Source organism: Protopterus annectens, chromosome 5.part0, assembly GCF_019279795.1.
Source record: "Protopterus annectens isolate FY-2018-M chromosome 5.part0, PAN1.0, whole genome shotgun sequence".
Taxonomy (NCBI): Eukaryota; Metazoa; Chordata; order Ceratodontiformes; family Protopteridae; genus Protopterus; species Protopterus annectens.
In genome coordinates this window covers 394,959,126-394,982,403 of record NC_056735.1, presented here as the reverse complement: position 1 = coordinate 394,982,403, position 23,278 = coordinate 394,959,126, and positions in this window count along the sequence as shown.

Genomic DNA, 23,278 nt, shown 5'->3' with positions numbered 1-23,278 from the left:
TATGGCAGCTCCTAACATGTACATACTAAATGTTCCCCGTCTGTATACACCAATGGTGCAGAGTGTATGGGAATACATAAGTGTGTGTGAGGTGCTTTCACACTTTATACTATTTTGCTATGGATGCTGCTGATGTCATTGGGTGTGTATCAGCAATTCCGGCTGCAGGGTATCTTAATTATGGGTTTTACAGTGAGTACTGCAAGCATGGGGCCTTTAGTGTGGAGTTATGCTTGCCTGCCTTGATTAATCTGCTGCCCTTTAATTCACTTTTAAACCTGGATCCCCTCCCATTATCATGCATGCATCCGCCTGCCATCTTTCTTGTTTTGTACTTTCCCTACCCAGTAATGTGTTGCAAAATGTGTCTTGTAGCTGATATACTGCAAATCCGCTTTGTTCTGCTGTGACACTTTACTGTTTTCTTTGCAGTACAGCCCCTTCCCTTTCCTGTTCTGCAGGTATTTGCTTGCAGCCTTGTTTGCTGTTGACAATGGCCCATTGTAGGTTCCTAGGTGTTAATTAGCCATTTGTACTCCAATTTCCCTGCTGCAGCATTTCCTTATTTCTTTCCTGTTTCCTTCCTGTTTCAGCTCCGGTGCGCACCACACAAGCCCATTTACTGGTTTAAGCACATTTTCATCTCCGTTCACATGCATACTCAGTTACCTTGTGTACTCTCAGCTAAGCAAAACTATAGCCAGTTTGACACACCCCTATCTTGCAGCTTTGCTTAGCTATGGGCAAACTGGATTAGCAATGTTCCAATGTGCTTATAGCAAAGTTGACACACCCCTCTCTTGATGTCATCTTTATCTCAAGGGCACACCTCGGTGTTATAACGCTACACTGTGAGGTGCATCCTTACACCAGTGGGGAATCTGTGATTCACTATTACTCCTCTCATTTGCATGGCATTGCCTACTAATTTCTAGCTACCATGCATAACACTGTCACAGCCCCTTAGCAACCCTTGCACCATGGTGTGGTGTAGCATGCCTGCCATTCACTATTATGGTGAAATCATGATATGTGTTACATTGCAGTTTTATTCTATATTTTTCTATTTTCCTTGCAATCCCGTTTGCGCGCCATTGCCCTGTGCTTCTACTTCGCGATAGTGCAAATATAAATATTAAATGTTAATTTTATATTTTCTACAATTTGTTATGCCACTGGCTATATATTTGGCCTTTGGCATATATTAATAATATAATACATGTGTTTGGTCGGCTGTCATGGCTCCGATTTTATGTTTGCAAAAATGTAAACTGTTTTTTATGGTTTACATTTCTGCATGCTTACACAATGCCTGCACCACTTCCTGGATCACTACATACCTTCATTTGCATGCTACACTGCTGCACATGGGTTAATTAGCATACAGGGCCCAGGAGCTGTGCGGGCATAGCATACGCAGGTAGTGCACATGGAAACAGCTCGTAACTGGATTGCTCGCCGGCTATATTTGGCGTTGGAATGCCAACGCTACACCTGCACCTGGCGCAAGCTTCATGAATCCTGTGGTATGTATAGCTAGCAGGAGTGCACATCAAACAGCTGTGTATAGCATAGCTTAAAATTCTAAAGGAGCTAAATTGAAATATATAGCCAACATAGACAAAGTGAAATAGAGTAGTGGTTAGAGCTTTCACTTAGCATACATTCATTCACAATTCAAGCCCCAATGCAGTCCATTAATGTTTATATGTGAAAACAGCACTAAAAGTATTTTTTAATGAATAGTTGGTGAATAATATATATTTGTTAACCAGGGTAGTGTACCAGGTCCAACTATGAGGTATCAGTATAGTACAGATGTGAAACCCCAATATAAACAAAAGTGTCTCATACAGTATAGCTACAAAAGAATATAATGTAATGAAAGCACATAGGGGATGTTATGGAAGGGAAACATACATATAAGATGTCATTAAGAAGGAATCAACCCCACAATCCTGATAGTCCATAAAATGAAAGCTAAACAATGCTAAATCGTGCTCAGCTATTCTTAGCTGGTGTAAGCATTGCTTAAATTTGAATGCTTAGCAATAATTAGTGTAGCTAAGCAGATTTGCATAATGGTAAGCAGTGCTTAGCATCTACTCCTTTAAGCAATGCTTATCTGTGCTAAGTGGGATTGCCTGTCACTTAGCTTAGCTCTGAATATTCATAATCGTCCAATCATGGGAAAGGGCAGGAAATCAGCCCTATTTAAACCTTGCAGGTGGGAATACAGCCCATAACCAGTTGTAGCAGATCACTACAGGCACTATGGCTGGCGTTGGTGAGGGTGTGTGCTTTTGGGCACAGTAATGGGGCCTTCAGGAGTCCAGGGTCATAGCTGGACTCCTTGTAAAAGACCATGAAGGGAGACTGCTGCAGGCCCAGTACCAGGGCTCCCAATACAAAGCAGAGGCCTGGGACCTTCTCGCACATGACCTCACCAGTGCTACTGGTATCCCTCACACTGGTGAGCAGGTTTGGCACCATTATGCTGACCTGAAGCATAGGAAGAGGGATCTCATGGACCAGTGGATCCAAGATGCACAAGCACGGAATGTCCCTGAAGTGTGTAAGTATCAGTATCAATTAGTTTTCTGCAAAGTCCAGCCTGAGTATGTAATCAATAGTTATGCATAAATGTTTATTTATCGCTTGTACAGCTGCAGATGATAGGGCTACAAATACTGAGTCACATGTCAGCAGCTGGCTAAGGGTGTGCCGGGAGGCTGGTGAGTAAATATATAGCTTGCATTATTCAGGTTAAATAAATAGAAAGTAGTACATTGTCAACAACTACTAGGTAAACTATGTGCTGTGTACAATGACTAAAGGACTGTCATCAGGTGAATAAAGGTCTCTGTAACATTTAATAAAAATAAATACCCCATTCTGTTGTGTTTACTTTGTCATGTTGTGGTAGGAATATAAATGTGTACAAGTTCTGCATAGTTATGTGTTTCTGGTAGAAAATAACTGTCTCATGCAGCTATTACTGAAAACCTAACACATATATGTTGCCTGAAAAGTGCAGTACAGTATTCATTGCCTATGGTATTTGTCTAACTAAAAGGTCAGATTGTGTAAACCAGAGAGTACTAGGGAGAAAAAAGTCAAGCATAAAAAGCAGTTCCTCAGTAGCTCATTGTGATGAAACACAGCTATGGTTTACCTTTTTGCTCAAACAGGCGTGGTTCAAATCCTGGCAGGAGTAGTACGCTGAATGCATATTGTCAAACCAGAATATGTGAATATTTGTATAAACAGTCAGGTAGTGTTAACATAAATTACCTCCACAGGTCTGCAAGGTAAAGAAATGTTTGTAATAGTTGTAAGAAGGCTTTACCAACACAATCTGTGTTCAACATATCCACTGTCCAACCCCAAAGCTTCAAATGACAGCAAGATAAGGACATACACCAAGCACTTTGTTCCGATACATGCCCCTCAAGTGTCACAATGTCACGGCTAATGGTCACTGCTGATAATAACCAGGGAGACAGATAGAAACCCTGGTGGAGTATTTCAGTACTATACCCCCAAGCATGAGTGTCGGGCACTCCTGTCAGTGTCACATGTAACTGTGAAGAATTGAATATGTGTAGAAACAGTCAGGTAGTGTTAATACATATTTCTTCAACAGGTCTACCAGGTAAGGAAATGTGTCTAATAGCTGTAAGAAGGCTTAACCAATACACCGTGTGCAACAATCTCACTGTCCATTCCCAGGCCATAGGTAGATATACAGTGAGGTCAGCCATGAAGAGTAATGAGTAGAGTAATGATCTGTGCAGTTGTTGAACATTGAAGCCTAGACAGTTGTTACTTGACCTCTCTCTTTCTCTCCCCTACCCTATCTGCATGACTACTTCATACACATTAAATGGGTATGCTCATCTCCAAACCTACTGTTGGGACATGTGTCCTATTGTTATACAAATATTGAACCATTTGAATTTTAATGTTCCCTGTTCAAATACTATCATTGGTGGCCTGTTATTATCAATGTAACTTGCATGCTGTTATAATGTCTAGTGGGGTTCCATATATACATGTGTTCTATTTGTTATGCAGCTGTTTCAATCCTGTTTTATGGGGTCAATCAGAACACCCACACATGCTGTTAAAACTAATCCAGAAATGTGTTGTTCTTGACTAACCACCATATTCTTTTAAAATGAAACATCATAGCACGTCTGGGAAGGCAGATGCCGGTGGATCCACCTGTCCTGGCTCATCTGGCTGTGGCACTGAGCCCCAGCACATCTGGGACCCAACCCAGGCCTTCCTCTTCTGTTGGTCCTGTACCACCTTCGGGTGGAATTGCCCCAGGGGATGGGGCTCATCCACTCCTTGGGACTGGGCACAGAGAGGAGACCATCACCTACAGTCAAGTCCAGGGATTGCTCTGCAGCATCCTCCGTTCAGAGTATGGTGATCACCTGCACCAGCTTGAGGACCACCTGGTGCATCCTGAGGGTCAGCCTGCCCCTCCTGCACAACCCTCAGCACAGTGACCTTCGGGGTCATGAAGTTGCAGTGGTGACTGCTCATGGGTGGGGACCTCAGTCCCACTGTAACCGTATGGGAGCTCATGTGCATCTGATTCCCAACCACCCTCCCCATCTAAGGTGTTTACCCCCCCACATGTGTCATATACCACCCCTGTCAGCTGTCTTGTCTGTCTTACTACCCAACTTACCTCCCCAAATGTACCTACTATCCTTCCCCAACATCCCACTCTCACCTTATAAAAAAAAGGCAATCTGTTCCCAAAATAAAGTCTCCCCACACACGATGTCCATTTTGCACACATGTCCACTGGACACATGTAATCTTATCTAATTGACTTAACAGCACATAACTGTTGTCCTCACCCCTCTCTTAGGGGTTTGAGTGTCCAAATTCACTTCCAAATTCTCTACAAATACACAGCTATTGCTGTGTCAGAAATGCACAGCTATGGACCTTCCTACACCTGTCCTGCACCTCACTAGCTATCTTTCATATTGTTTTCCCTCTGCGTGTACCCTTTTTCACCACTTTCCTATCACCCCTTTTTTCTTTTCTTTAAAAGAAATTAGCGTGGGGGTTAAGTGGGAGTAAGCTGCAGTAAGCAGCATTAAGCAGCAGTAAGTGGGTTTGTGTGATGCTAATTAAGCAGCAGTAAGTGAGTTTGTGTGATGCTGAATGATGCCTACACAGATTAAGCAGTTTCCCATTTAACCATGTGTTGGCATTGCTTACTATTGCGCAAACCCAGACAAACCTGCTTACAACTGTTTAAAACTGCCTTAATCACCCTGACTCCATCAGCCACTGTTCTGCCCAGCAGCAAAAAATCAGCCCTGCCAAGTCTTTGTACACCATAGTCAGAGGAATGCATCACTACACCATCTGAGCTGTAGCAACAAATGCTGTTTTTTCAAATATATCATTCAGTACAGGTGTAGAATAGTAGGGAACAAACACTGTGGAATCCGTCATGTTTAGTGTATATATAAATATACACATACAGATGTGTATGGTGATAGACAAATATGAAAAAGTATATACATCAGATATATGGAGCCATACATTTAAAACAAATGCATATAGAATATAGAGATATATATTGTTATATAAATATATTTATAGATATCAAAAAAGGAATATATATAAATATATATATATATATATATATATATATATATATATATATATATATATAAATTATATATATAAACTATATATATATATATATATATATATATATAAACCTCTCCATCTCTTAGTGCAAGAATTCTGGACAAAGGCTGTCAAAATGGGGGACAGTGGGCAAAGACCAGGGACATAATGTACATACTGCAGTTATAAATGTAGACTGTTGCTACAGTAACAGGGTTTGTGTCAGCATACATGTTCAGAAGGATGTGAATTCTGAAACTGAAATGTATGTCATCATTTACTGTCAGAAATCCTCAGATCCTCACAGCGATTTACCACAGAAATGAAAATAATGATTCTGTGGAACACACCGGAAATATGAGCAATAAACCTGGACAGTCTGAAGCAATCTGGCCAGTGGAAAGGCATGCTCATAACCCCTTAATGCAACAAATCCGGACCAAGCCTGACAAAGGGGGGGGTAAAGCCATGAAACTGCGAACATATCCCAAATACTAGAGTAGATAAGGTGACACAGTTGATGCAGTAACACCCTCCTATCTGTTGTAACATATAATGACTGGAATAGTCCAAGTCCAAAACCACATTACTCCCTACTAGTTACTGACATTAATCCTCACAGCATCCCACTGACGTGTCAGAAATACACAACACATATGGGGCCAGGCAACAGTACATCTGATATACATCCAGACATAACATCACAGTAGGTAAACTACACTGAGCTGCTAGGTATGTTACCAAGCACTGTCTCAGCTACAGGCAGACTGACACAACACTAACCCAGTTTTGCTATTGGGAAATACACATGTAATTGCAAATATATTAGACAATGCAGGGATGTAGCAGCACTGACAAACAGACACCAGTGTGAAAGTGCATATCCATAACCAATCTCACCACATTCAAATTGACATACTGGTAAGCCACATAAACAGTAGAGTATATGGACTGTGTGAACAAAATCATCAGCATGTTTGCCACTCACACACTACCCCTACATATACTGGCCTAATTAACAGTGTAGTCTGATGCCTGACTGTGGTATGGGACATGTGTCAGTCTGCCCCTATAAACATATACAGCTGATAGAGTACCAGAAACTGGAGCAGCATGCAAAGTCAGATAGAAAAGGACCCATAACACTTACATCTACTCCCCCCATGCACAGGCCAAATAATACATACACAATACACTGCTACATAGTCCTGACAGTCTGTCAACAAATGCCAGAAATACACAGTTCTCTCAACTGTATAGAGTCCCACAGAACATCCAGGCTTTGTTCTCATATATAAGGCCTCCTACACATAACATGTCTGGCAGTCTGATACATCACTGGGATGATATCAGGAATGAAGTCACTGTATAAATATGATAGCTATTCACCTCTTACAGCGTGAAATTTGGACAAAGCCTGACATACTTGGAGAGCAGAGGCCCAAATACAGGGGCATTATTGACATATTGCTGTTATAAACTGGGAAAGTTGCTGGTGTAACAGGGTTGTTGTAACATATCTATCCTGAGGGATATGAAGTCAGAAACACACACGGATGTTACCATTTACTGACTGCAATCCTTAGAGCATGCTACTGAATTTCCAAGGCCAAGAAAATGTGTGAGTAACACACCAAATATAAGAGTCCAAACTCTGGCCAGTGTGTGGATAGCCCTACAGTTGAGAGTTATGTCAACCACATAACACTATCAGACTAAAATGCATGCAGAGCAGCTATATCCACACAAACCCTGTCAAACTACCATTACTTCAACTGTATAATAGCAATACTTACAATATGTCCCTATGTCTTCCCAACATTCTCCCCAAGTTTGTTGGTCTGTCTCCACACTGTTTGTTGCAAGAGGTATTTCCAACTACCCTCTGTGATGCTGTTTGTCACACACCTCCATGAAGTCCTCCTCACAGGCAAGGAAAAGGGACAATGCCCACATGAAGTTCTTAGTTATAAGAGTGTGTTTCCATGCTATTGGGTATGAGAATGATACCACAGCTGTTCTACATGCAATTAGCAAGTGGGAGACTAAAATTGGTGCACAGGCCATCTGCTGCTCATGAGCATTATCTACAAAAGGCAAGCTGCTGCCTATACAAAACAGATGAATATCCTACATCTGTCTCAGAGAAAGAGAGAGACAAACAAACAAACTAACATACAGACAGTAACACCACACACACACACACACACACACACACACACACACACACACACACACACACACACACACACACACACTGAAACTGATAGATTATACCAACTGAACCAAAAAAAACACAGATATGTCAAACAATTAAGCATGTAATGGAATGTACTAGGGGGTATATAAATGTGGAAAATAAGAAGTTCAAACAAAATTATGTCTCAACAACACATGCTGTACTGATATATTGGTGAGCAGAACCTATGGCCATAGCATCTGTGTCTGTCTGCAGTGACATAGAACACAGCTCAGGGCCCTGAGTCACCCCAGGAAAAGATGGCTCACATATGACCACTACTGGAGTGTGTGTTGTGCAGTACTGACTGTGACACTGCTAGGCCACACCCAGTGCAAATCTTACCATCATTAACTCTGCTACGTCCAGCTCTGACTCATGCATCTTTTTTCAATGCCAATGTCTCCAACCCATATAACATAGCTGGTCTCACTATCCTCTTGTAGACCTTCTCTATCACTGTTAATAGTACTCATCTGTCACAAATCACACCTGATACTCTTCTCCACCACCCACATCCTTCCCATACTCTCATCTTCACCTCTCCCCACACTCGTCCTTACTCTGAACTGTTGTTCCCAAGTATTTACACCTATCCACCTTTAAAAACTGTGCTTGCTACATCCTCACCATTCCTCTATCCTCTCTCCCATTCACACACACATATTCCATCTTAGTCCTACTGGCCATCATTCTTCCCCTCTGTAGACCATATCTCCACCTCTCTAGGGTCTCCTCAACCTGTTCCCTACTCTCACTGCAGAACACAATGTCATCTGCAAACAGCACAGTCTAGGGGGACTCCTGTCTAATCATGTCTGTCAACCTGTCCATCGCCACTGCAAATAAGAAAGGGCTCATAGCTGATCCCTTATGTACTCTCACCTCCACCTTAAACACACCTGCCACTCCTAATACAGAACTCACTGATGTCACACTAGCCTTGTACAGATCCTGTAGCATTCTTACGGATTCCTCCATTACTCCTGACCACCTCATACAATACCACAACTTCTCTCTAGGCATCCTGTCATATGCTGTCTCTAAGCAAACAAAAACACAATGCAGCTGCGTACGACCTTCTCTGTATGTCCACATCAACACTCTCAGAACAAACATTGCATCTGTACTGCTCTTTCCTGGCATGAAACCAAAACCATGCTGCTGATCAGTATTCCTCACCTGCCTTCTTAACCTAGTTTGCACCACCCTTTACCATTACCTCATGCTGTGACTGATCAATGTTATCCCTCTGTAGTTACTACAGCTCTGCACACCACCCTTATTCTCATAATCAGTACCCAAACACATTTTATCCACTCCTCACGCATCCTCTCACTTTCCAAGATTACAGTAAACAAAACGGTTAAAAAGACCACTGCCATTTGTCCTAAACACCTCCATGCTTTCACAGGTATGTCATCTGGACTAATAGCCTTTCAATTCTTAAACCTCTTCATAGCTATCCTTACTTCTCCCTTGATAATCTGTTGCACATCCTGATTCACCATACCCACATCATCCAAACTTCTCTCTCTCGTTCCTTTCATTCAACAGCCCATAAAAGTACTGTTTCCACCTGCTCAACACACTCTCCTCGCTTGTGAGCACACTTCCACCATTGCCCTTTATCATCCTTATTTGCTACACATACTTCCTAGCTGCATGCATCTGTCAAGCCAATTGGCACAGGTCCTATTCTCCATCCTTAGTGTCTAACATTACATACAACCCTTCATATGCCCCATCATCAACCTTTGCCACCACTCTCTTTGCCATGCACCCCATCTCCCTATACACCTGTCTACTTTCTTCATCTGTCTGACAATCCCACTTCTCCTTGGCCAACCTCTTTTTCTGTATACTCCCCTGTACTTCCTTATGCCACCACCAGGTCTCATTGTCCTCCTTCCTCTGTGCAGATGTCACATCAAGCCCCATTCTATTCATCTCCTGTACTAGCTCAGATGTACTTACCCAGATATTTGCTAAGTCTTCACTGTCACGCACTGCCTGTCTTAACTCTTCCCTGAACTCAGCCTCACAATCACCCTTTCTCAGTATCCACCATTTGATCCATGGTGCTGCCCTCACACTCCTCTCCCTTTTTTTGATCACCATCATCCCACAGACCAATCTTCCATGCTGCCTAACTACACTTTCCTCTGTCACCACTTTACAGTTACCAATCCCCTTCAAACAGGCCCACCTGAATAGGAGACAATCCATCTGTGTGCATCTTCCTCCACTCTTGTATGTCACCCTATGCCCCTCCATCTTGTAAAATGATATATTCACCACACCCATGTCCAACCTCTTTTGCAAACTCCACCACCGTCTCAACTTCTGCATTCCTTTGCTTAACGCCATACCTACCCATCACTTCTGCATCTCCTCTGTCCTCTTCACCAACATGCCCATTGAAATCTGCTCCAATCACCACTCTCTCACCCTTGGGTACACTCATCACCACTTTGTCCAACCACACTAAAGAACATCTGTCTCATCCATCGCACATGCAATTAGAGGTGCATATGCATTAACAACTGTCATCATTACACCAGCAATTCCCAGCCTCCTAAACATCACTCTCCCCAACACTCATCACCTCCACAAACCCTCTTGGCATAATGTTCCTTCAGGTTAACCCCTACATCAGTTTCCCTCCTATACACACCATGATAGAACTATTTGTACCCAACTCCAGTACATACTGCTGTACACCCCTTCCATCTGGTCTCTGGCCCACACAATATATCCACCTTTCCTCTGTCCAGCATATCAACTAGCTCTGTCCCCATGCCAGTAATTCTCACAACATTGACAGTTCCTACCCTGACTACAACACAATTAGCCTTTCTCCTCTCTGCCTGCCTTATGAGCGTCAGACATCCTCCAGGGTATGTCTGTGAATACAAAGGCTACTGCACTATCAAATGACATATGTGTGTTACAGCAATATGAAGAAAGTGTCACTAATTGTGGCCCATAGCGCACCATGTATGTGCAGTGTCTTCCAGATGTCCTGCCCTAACAGGTTGACATGACTGACTGAGCCAGCAAGACTGTAATTACAGTGTGCCATACTGACATAAAACAGAAATGTATAGCAGGTATTACCTGTGCATGTGTATGTAAACAAGTCTGTTAGGGGAACAATAATGACACATAACAATAGTACAACAACCTAGATGCATATGTGTGCACAGGCTGAAGCTAGTGCTGTGTTGAGGCAATATTCAATATAACTACAGCAGTACATCTTATTAGGTACACAACAGCCATCAATTACATACACTCTTTTATTAACAGCGAATAACGGTCAGCTGTCCTACCAGGATTATCCTAACATATACACAGTTGCCTGCTACAACAGCCATGGTTCGCATAGAGCTGCTGAAGCTGCTAAGGGACCACATGTTTGAGATGTATCAGCCTGGAGAAGGGTACAAAAACATTTCCACATCATTGCACATACCATGGAACACAGTACAGACAGTCGTCAAAAGGTAATGAAAATGTGGGGCTATAGTGATATTGCAAAGGAGTGGACATCCCACCAAAGTCTATAAGAATACAAGACCAAAACTGGCCAAGGAGGCTGCCAGGAGCCCTACAGCAACACTGAAGGAGTAGCAGGAATCTCCAGCAAGTGCTGGGTGTGTACTACATGTCACAACATTCTTCCATGGTCTCCATATGTCCTGCCAATAGGGTAGGGTTGGAAGATGGCAGACGTTTCTCACACCAAACAATATCCAGGCCTGGAAAAAGTCTAAAAACAATACATCAGGTCTCCAAAAAACAAGTGGGAAAATGGGTTATGGTAATATCGGACCATGGTTGAACTCTTTGGCCACAAGTCTGACAGGTGTGTTTAGCGCAATAACATCACTGCACATCACCACAACAATACCACCCCCATGGTGAAGCATGGTGATGGCAGTGTCCTGCTTTGGGGTTGCTGTTCACAGGCTGGAACTGGGGCTGTAGCCAAGTTAGTAGGGATTATGAACAGTTCCAAACACCAGTCCCTTGTGACTCCAAAATGTTCTGCTGTCTGCCACATAGCTATGGATGGTGAGGAATTCCACCTTTCCACACAACAATGGCCAAAACCATACATCCAAATCAACAAAAGGATGGCTTCACCAGAACACATACAACATTCTGCACTGACCAAGTCAGAACCCACACCTACGTCCAATAGGATATATGCAGGGTGACCTGAAGAGGGCAGTGCACAGGGGATGCCTTTGCAATCTGACATAGCTGGAAGTGTTTTACAAGGGAGAGTGTGCAAACATTGGCAAGTCAAGATGTGCCATGCTGATAGACACCTTCCCAAGAGGGCTGCATGCTGTGATTAAATCAAAAGGCGCTTTAACAGAGTATTACTTTAAGGGTGTGCACACTCATGCAACCAGCCTATTGTACCTATTTCAGTTACCAGATGTTACCTGTAACGGATGTGTATGTTCTTCAGCTGGACTGGACAGGTTATATGTCATATGAAATGATGGCAATGTTATGACCTGATTTCTCAGGTCTCATGTGATATATCATGAAAACCTGGCATGTTAACAGGTGTGTGTACACTTACTATATCCACTGTAAGCTTGGAAAGTTGTTTGAGTAACCAACTTTCGGTAGTGCAGGTCAATAAAGGCTGTCTTCCATATAAATTGCTGTATTCACCACAACCAGAAACTCCAGAGTTCAACTATATCCTCTTTATTGTAAACTCGACAAAGACAGATTTAGCACTTTCATCTCCAAAAACCAGAGACCTCATCAGAATCAATTAAACAACACACCCACCCTATCTTATATACATACTCAATCCAATCAAGTTAATTAATTGATTCTAGACAATAAAGTGGCTAGCCAATAAAACATAATAAAAATAATTGAACTGCAGATAGTACATACAAAATGAAACTTGAAGGACATTTCTTGTTCATAAATATTTGATATAGATGATAAGGATGTATACATACACATCAATAAAATAATATATCTATGAATATATATTCCATAAATACTGTATTCTATGAATGGTATATTGAATAAATATTTAAAACCATGTTAATCCTAAAAAATGTATATAATTAAATTAATTCAATTAGAATATTATATTTAAAAAGTAAATGATCAGTAAAATCAATGGATGTTATTCATGTTGTTCTTACGTATGGTTCTTAGGGTCATTGGCTAATAGTTTTAGGGCTGGTGATATGGATATGTAATCGTTTAAGCCCTTACCACTACAGGCATCAAGCCTAAGTTGCCATATCATCTCCCTATATGACAGTTTCGTCTCCCAGTCACCCCCCCTATCAAAGTGGTCAACAACCTCAACCACCCAAAATTTAAAATCAGCCTTCTCACAAGTTAAGGAGTGTCTATACAAAGCATTATTTTCATTTTTATGGTTTATATCTCTGAGATGTTCGTATATCCTTTTTCTTAAGTGTCATTCCGTTTTACCAATGTAAAAACTCCAACATGATTTACAATAAATTTAAATATACCAAACCCTTAGTGTAACAGCTGTTGTATTTTTTTGCTTTTAATGTAATATTTAAGCTAGGTAATGTTACTTCTTTTTCTCCAGCTATAAATGGACACTGGGGACATCTACCACAGCTAAAAGTACCAACCTTCTTGGAGACTGATTCATCTTGGACTAAACAATTCTTTCTCTCTAAAATGTTTTTTATATTGTATCCTCTCCTGTAACTATAGGTTAATTTATTTTGAAAAATTATAGTCCTTGTGGCCATTGTTTTAAACAAATTCCACGTCTCATTAATACATTTGTGTAACCACCCTATGTTTTGGTAATATGCAAGAATCAAATAGGGAAGACCTTTATTATCCAGTACTTTCTAAGTTCTTTCCATAGTTCTATCATTCGTCTGGTTTAATAATGGTATATATTTTTTACCCCATCCCTTAATTACATATTCTTTTATAGGTTATGTAATTTCCAAAGGATAATCTCTTTTGTGAAACATTTTTTGTGTTTTATCGATTTCCACAAGGAACTCATCCCTATCTGAAGTCATACGGGCCACTCTAATCATCTGCCCCTTTATTATATTTCTCTTAAGATACTCAGGATGATCACTGTTGAAGTGCAAATAAGTAGTGGAAAAGTTTTCTTTTCTATATATAGTAGATCTATAAGTATTGGTATTGTGATCTTTACGTAACAAAATATCCAAATAGTGAATTTTTTGTGAATTAATATGATAAGTAAATTTTAAAAAAGTGGTACTTTGATTAATATAAGAATTAAAATTGTTTACTACTTCATGTGGACCTTCCCATAAAATAAATATGTCATCCAGAAACCGGTAATAACTTTTGATATGCCCAAAAAATTCAGTTTCAAAAACATGTTGTTTTTCCCAGTATAACATTAGTATATTTGCGTAAATGGGGGCACAGGCTGCCCCCATAGCAACCCCTTCAGTTTGATGGTAATAGTCACCCCGAAAGAAAAAAAATTGTTCTTAAGTACCAGTTCCATACATTCCAGGACTAGTGTGAATTCACTTGATGTCAATATGTTCATTTCAATTAACATGTTTTCAAACCAATCCATCCCTATGTTGTGTGGTATAACTGAAAATAAATCTTTAACGTCTATAGTGATAAATTTCATATCCACACTGTAGGGGTCCTTACTAATCTTTTGCAAAAAGTCCCAAGAGTCCACCAAGATGTGAGGATACTTTTTGTGGTACATTTTAAGTTTAGTGTCTATATAAATAGCCAACGGTTGAGTTTTGGAACCTTGTGATGAGACAATTGGTCTCATGGGAGGGTTTTGAATGTTTTTGTGGGTTTTAGGTATGCCAAAAATAGCGGGGATGACTGGTTTCTTGACCTTCAAAAAATTCCACAAATCCATATCTATAAGCCCCTGAAGAAAATTGTCCTCTATAATATAATCTATTTTACAGTATGAAATATTGATTTCATTTTTAGAAACTATATTATAACACTTGTCATTGTTTAATATTTCAAGCATTCTCTTTTCATAATCCCAGTTGTCCATGAGGACAACACCACCTCCCTTGTCCGGTTTCATTACCCGGATATCTCGATTGTTTCCCAGCTCATTCAATAATAGGTTTTCTTCGTCAGTGAGGTTACTACCATTGTTATTTGCATTCTGTTTGTATTCACTTCTGATCTTCCTAGTAAGTATATTTTCAAAACTGTGAATATCTTGGTGGAGGGGAGGGTTATATGAACTACGTCTACTTAATTCTTTTGTCTCATGTTGATGCTTGTCTTGACCAAACATCTGCTTGAAATTAAGTTTCCTAGTAAAAGGTTTTATATCCAACAGTATACTGTCTATACTAGGTTTTCTGGCAGGTACAAAGGTAAAACCTTTTGTAAACAGTTTGAAATGACCTGCGTTAATGTTCAAATCAGTGTAATTAAAAATAAAAAAATCTCTGAATGAATACATAGACAAAGGTTTGTAAGTAGGAATTGCATCTCCAGTTTCCCCTACATTCACTTGTTCTATCTGTATATGGTTCTTTTGTGCTAATTGTAGTTGTTGGTCCTTGCAGCCTGAGCATATGACAGCTGTTGTAACCGATTTTTTAATCTTTCGGACCTTCTGGGTCCCTACCCCCCTAAAGGGGCCCCTTCCCCACAATCAAAATCATCATCGCATACATTAAACTCACGTTCATAAAACTTTACTTTGTGTTCCCTGTTAAAATCCATGTTGCTGCCTCTCTGGATATCTAGCAACTGAGAATTAGATTTAAACTCACTAAAAGTACCTTTCACAACTCTTTTACCACAATTATATGCGGAACCAAATCGATATTCATTAATATCCCTATCTAATTTAGATAGCTTCCTATTGTAACTTCATGAAATAACAATCAACATCCTGTAAAGATCTGAGATACATATTTTTGTATTGCTGTACAGAAAATAATAAATCCTCATTAATTTCTCTATACAGTTTATCAATGTCCTTCTTGTCTGTTTCCATTCTTTTTTCATTATGTCTAATTAACACCCTAAGTATGGCCAGTCCACAATCATTAAAAATCTCACAAATGTCTTTAAAAAACTCGGTGTCAGTGACACCATTAATGTTATTGGGAAATTTATTAATTCTCAAGCATTTGGGTACAATTTTGTCCTCCAGGCATCTATTGAAATACCAGTTCTCCAAAGATAAAGTTTTGTACCTGGTTAAAAGGCTTTTCAATACTTTGCACTTGTCCTTGTATCCCAAACTGTTGTTTCTACTATCTGCCCAGCGTCTGTTTTTGGAAAAAGATGTATTCAACCACGTGTTAAAATCTAGGTTGTGGTATAGATGGAAATTGTCCTTAGAACTATCCCGACCTGGTAGTTCTGTACCTCTGGGACTGGAAACCCCTTTAGCTGCCGCCCGATGACTCGGTTGTAACTCGGTCTCATTCACCTCCATTCTCCTACTCGTAGGGCGTGCTTTGGTTTCGGCTTCCAAAGATACTTCCGTTTCCATTCTAAGTGACGGACTGCTCTGTGCACATGGTATACTATCCCCAGAACAAGGTATTGGGGAGGTATCCATTTGTGAGTGGTTTTGAATAAGTTTAATTAGTTCTGCCAATAAGTTACTACTATCCATTGTAGTAATATAATCTTATTGGTAAACTACTGTCTGGTAGGTGATAAAAAATCCAAATAGAAACCGAGACTCCTCAAACCCAAGCTACCGAAGAAAGCAACCAATAACCATTCACGAAATGACAACATAAATGTGAAACACTCGGTAGTGCGGGTCAATAAAGGCTGTCTTCCATATAAATTGCTGTATTCACCACAACCAGAAACTCCAGAGTTCAACTATATCCTCTTTATTGTAAACTCGACAAAGACAGATTTAGCGCTTTCATCTCCAAAAACCAGAGACCTAATCAGAATCAGTTAAACAACACACCCACCCTATCTTATATACATACTCAATCCAATCAAGTTAATTAATTGATTCTAGACAATAAAGTGGCTAGCCAATAAAACATAATAAAAATAATTGAACTGTAGATAGTACATACAAAATGAAACTTGAAGGACATTTCTTGTTCATAAATATTTGATATAAATTATATGGATGTATACATACTCATCAATAAAATAATATATCTATGAATATATATTCCTAAATATGAATATATATTCCTAAATATGAATATATATTTCTAAAAATGAAATCAATATTTCATACTGTAAAATATAGAGGACAATTTTCTTCAGGGGCTTATAGATATGGATTTGTGGAATTTTTTGAAGGTCAAGAAACCAGTCATCCCCGCTATTTTTGGCATACCTAAATTCCACAAAAACATTCAAAACCCTCCCATGAGACCAATTGTCTCATCACAAGGTTCCAAAACTCAACCGTTGGCTATTTATATAGACACTAAACTTAAAATGTACCACAAAAAGTATCCTCACATCTTGGTGGACTCTTGGGACTTTTTGCAAAAGATTAGTAAGGACCCCTACAGTTGGGATATGAAATTTATCACTATAGACGTTAAAGATTTATTTTCAGTTATACCACACAGCATAGGGATGGATTGGTTTGAAAACATGTTAATTGAAATGAACATATTGACATCAAGTGAATTCAAACTAGTCCTGGAATGTATGGAACTGGTACTTAAGAACAATTTTATTTTCTTTCGCGGTGACTATTACCATCAAACTGAAGGGGTTGCTATGGGGACAGCTTGTGCCCCCATTTACGCAAATATAGTAATGTTATACTGGGAAAAACAACATGTTTTTGAAACTGAATTTTTTGGGCATATCAAAAGTTATTACCGGTTTCTGGATGACATATTTATTTTATGGGAAGGTCCACATGAAGTAGTAAACAATTTTATTTCTTATATTAATCAAAGTACCACTTTTTTAAAATTTACTTATCATATTAATTCACAGAAAATTCACTATTTGGATATTTTGTTACGTAAAGATCACAATACCAATACTTATAGATCTACTATATATAGAAAAGAAAACTTTTCCAATACTTATTTGCACTTCAACAGTGATCATCCTGAGTATCTTAAGAGAAATATAATAAAGGGGCAGATGATTAGAGTGGCCCGTATGACTTCAGATAGGGATGAGTTCCTTGTTGAAATCGATAAAACACAAAAAATGTTTCACGAAAGAGATTATCCTGTGGAAATTACACAACCTATAAAAGAATATGTAATTAAAGGATGGAGTAAAAAATATATACCATTATTAAACCAGACGAATGATAGAACTATGGAAAGAACTGAGAAAGTACTGGATAATAAAGGTCTTCCCTATTTGACTCTTACATATTACCAAAACATAGGGTGGTTACACAAATGTATTAATGAGACATAGAATTTGTTTAAAACAATGGCCACAAGGACTACAATTTTTCAAAATAAATTAACCTATAGTTACAGGAGAGGATACAATATAAAAAAACATTTTAAAGAGAAAGAATTGTTTAGTCCAAGATGAATCAGTCTCCAAGAAGGTTGGTACTTTTAGATGTGGTAGATGTCCCCAGTGTGCATTTATAGCTGGAGAAAAAGAAGTAACATTACCTAGTTTAAATATTACATTAAAAGCAAAAAAATACAACAGCTGTTACATTAAGGGTTTGGTATATTTAGTTTATTGTAAATGATGTTGGGGTTTTTACATTGGTAAAATGGAACGACACTTAAGAAAAAGGATATACGAACATCTGAGAGATATAAACCATAAAAATGAAAATAATGCATTGTATAGACACTCCTTAATTTGTGAGAAGTCCGATTTTAAATTTTGGGTGGTTGAGGTTGTTGACCACTATGATGGGGGGGGGTGACTGGGAGATGAAACTGTCATATAGGGAGATGATATGGCAACTTAGGCTTGATGCCTGTAGTGATAAGGGCTTAAACGATCACATATCCATATCACCAGCCCTAAAACTATTAGCCAATGACCCTAAGAAGCATACGTAAGAACAACATGAATAACATCCATTGATCTTACTGATCATTTACTTTTTAAATATAATATTCTAATTGAATTAATTTAATTATCCACATTTTTTAGGATTAACATGGTTTTAAATATTTATTCAATATACCATTCATAGAATACAGTATTTATGGAATATATATTCATAGATATATTATTTTATTGATGTGTATGTATACATCCATATAATTTTTATCAAATATTTATGAACAAGAAATGTCCTTCAAGTTTCATTTTGTATGTACTATCTACAGTTCAATTATTTTTATTATGTTTTATTGGCTAGCCACTTTATTGTCTAGAATCAATTAATTAACTTGATTGGATTGAGTATGTATATAAGATAGGGTGGGTGTGTTGTTTAATTGATTCTGATGAGGTCTCCGGTATTTGGAGATGAAAGTGCTAAATCTGTCTTTGTCGAGTTTACAATAAAGAGGATATAGTTGAACTCTGGAGTTTCATGCTGTGGTGAATACAGCAATTTATATGGAAGACAGCCTTTATTGACCAGCACTACCGAGTGTTTCACATTTTTGTTGTTTCGTGAATGGTTATTGGTTGCTTTCATCGGTAGCTTGGGTTCGAGGAGTCTCCGTTTCTATTTGGATTTTTTATCACCTACCAGACAGCAGTTTACCAATAAGATTATATTACTACAATGGATAGTAGTAACTTATTGGCAGAACTAATTAAACTTATTCAAAATCACTCACAAATGGATACCTCCCCAATACCTTGTTCTGGGGATAGTATACCGTGTGCACAGAGCAGTCCGTCACTTAGAAAGGAAACGGATGTATCTTTGGGAGCCGAAACCGAAGCACGCCCTATGAGTAGGAGAATGGAGGTGAATGAGACCGAGTTACAACCGAGTCGTCGGGCGGCAGCTAAAGGGGTTTCCAGTCCCAGAGGTACAGAACTACCAGGTCGGGATAGTTCTAAGGACAATTTCCATCTATACCACAACCTAGATTTTAACACGTGGTTGAATACATCTTTTTCCAACAACAGACGCCGGGCGGATAGTAGAAACGACAGTTTGGGATACAAGGACAAGTGCAAAGTATTGAAAAGCCTTTTAACCAGGTACAAAACTTTATCTTTGGAGAACTGGTATTTCAATAGATGCCTGGAGGACAAAATTGTACCTAAAGGCTTGAGAATTAATACATTTCCCAATAACATTAATGGTGTCACTGACACCAAGTTTTTTAAAGACATTTCTGAGATTTTTAATGATTGTGGACTGGCCATACTTAGGGTGTTAATTAGACATAATGAAAAAAGAATGGAAACAGACAAGAAGGACATTGGTAAACTGTATAGAGAAATTAATGAGGACTTATTATTTTCTGTACAGCAATACAAAAATATGTATCTCAGATCTTTACAGGATGTTGATTGTTATTTCACGAAGTTACAATAGGAAGCTATCTAAATTAGATAGGGATATTAATGAATATCGATTTGGTTCCGCATATAATTGTGGTAAAAGAGTTGTGAAAGGTACTTTTAGTGAGTTTAAATCTAGTTCTCAGTTGCTAGATATCCAGAGAGGCAGCAACATGGATTTTAACAGGGAACACAAAGTAAATTTGTATGAACGTGAGTTTAATGTATGCGATGATGATTTTGATTGTGGGGAAGGGGCCCCTTTAGGGGGGTAGAGACCCAGAAGGTCCGAAAGATTAAAAAATCGGTTACAACAGCCATCATATGCTCAGGCTGCAAGGACCAACAACTACAATTACCACAAAAGAACCATATACAGATAGAACAAGTGAATGTAGGGGAAGCTGGAGATGCAATTCCTACTTACAAACCTTTGTCTATGTATTCATTCAGAGATTTTTTTTTATTTTTAATTACACTGATTTGAACATTAACGCAGGTCATTTCAAACTGTTTACAAAAGGTTTTACCTTTGTACCTGCCAGAAAACCTAGTATAGACAGTATACTGTTGGATATAAAACGTTTTACTAGGAAACTTAATTTCAAGCAGATGTTTGGTCAAGACAAGCATCAACATGAGACAAAAGAATTAAGTAGACGTAGTTTATATAACCCTCCCCTCCACCAAGATATTCACAGTTTTGAAAATATACTTACTAGGAAGATCAGAAGTGAATACAAACAGAATGCAAATAACAATGGTAGTAACCTCACTGACGAAGAAAACCTATTATTGAATGAGCTGGGAAACAATCGAGATATCCGGGTAATGAAACTGGACAAGGGAGGTGGTGTTGTCCTCATGGACAACTGGGATTATGAAAAGAGAATGCTTGAAATATTAAACAATGACAAGTGTTATAATATAGTTTTTAAAAATGAAATCAGTATTTCATACTGTAAAATAGATTATATTATAGAGGACAATTTTCTTCAGGGGCTTATAGATATGGATTTGTGGAATTTTTTGAAGGTCAAGAAACCAGTCATCCCCGCTAATTTTGGCATACCTAAAACCCACAAAAACATTCAAAACCCTCCCATGAGACCAATTGTCTCATCACAAGGTTCCAAAACTCAACCGTTGGCTATTTATATAGACACTAAACTTAAAATGTACCACAAAAAGTATCCTCACATCTTGGTGGACTCTTGGGACTTTTTGCAAAAGATTAGTAAGGACCCCTACAGTGTGGATATGAAATTTATCACTATAGACGTTAAAGATTTATTTTCAGTTATACCACACAACATAGGGATGGATTGGTTTGAAAACATGTTAATTGAAATGAACATATTGACATCAAGTGAATTCAAACTAGTCCTGGAATGTATGGAACTGGTACTTAAGAACAATTTTATTTTCTTTCGGGGTGACTATTACCATCAAACTGAAGGGGTTGCTATGGGGGCAGCCTGTGCCCCCATTTACGCAAATATACTAATGTTATACTGGGAAAAACAACATGTTTTTGAAACTGAATTTTTTGGGCATATCAAAAGTTATTACCGGTATCTGGATGACATATTTATTTTATGGGAAGGTCCACATGAAGTAGTAAACAATTTTATTTCTTATATTAATCAAAGTACCACTTTTTTTAAATTTACTTATCATATTAATTCACAAAAAAATTCACTATTTGGATATTTTGTTCCGTAAAGATCACAATACCAATACTAATAGATCTACTATATATAGAAAAGAAAACTTTTCCAGTACTTATTTGCACTTCAACAGTGATCATCCTGAATATCTTAAGAGAAATATAATAAAGGGGCAGATGATTAGAGTGGCCCGTATGACTTCAGATAGGGATGAGTTCCTTGTCGAAATCGATAAAACACAAAAAATGTTTCACGAAAGAGATTATCCTGTGGAAATTACACAACCTATAAAAGAATATGTAATTAAGGGATGGGGTAAAAAATATATACCATTATTAAACCAGACGAATGATAGAACTATGGAAAGAACTGAGAAAGTACTGGATAATAAAGGTCTTCCCTATTTGACTCTTACATATTACCAAAACATAGGGTGGTTACACAAACGTATTAATGAGACGTGGAATTTGTTTAAAACAATGGCCACAAGGACTACAATTTTTCAAAATAAATTAACCTATAGTTACAGGAGAGGATACAATATAAAAAAACATTTTAGAGAGAAAGAATTGTTTAGTCCAAGATGAATCAGTCTCCAAGAAGGTTGGTACTTTTAGATGTGGTAGATGTCCCCAGTGTCCGTTTATAGCTGGAGAAAAAGAAGTAATATTACCTAGCTTAAATATTACATTAAAAGCAAAAAAATACAACAGCTGTTACACTAAGGGTTTGGTATATTTAGTTTATTGTAAATCATGTTGGGGTTTTTACATTGGTAAAATGGAATGACACTTAAGAAAAAGGATATACGAACATCTGAGAGATATAAACCATAAAAATGAAAATAATGCATTGTATAGACACTCCTTAACTTGTGAGAAGGCCGATTTTAAATTTTGGGTGGTTGAGTTTGTTGACCACTTTGATGGGGGGGTGACTGGGAGACGGAACTGTCATATAGGGAGATGATATGGCAACTTAGGCCTGATGCCTGTAGTGGTAAGGGCTTAAATGATCACATATCCATATCACCAGCCCTAAAACTATTAGCCAATGACCCTAAGAAGCATACGTAAGAACAACATGAATAACATCCATTGATTTTACTGATTATTTACTTTTTAAATATAATATTCTAATTGAATTAATTTAATTATACACATTTTTTAGGATTAACATGGTTTTAAATATTTATTCAATATACCATTCATAGAATACAGTATTTATGGAATATATATTCATAGAT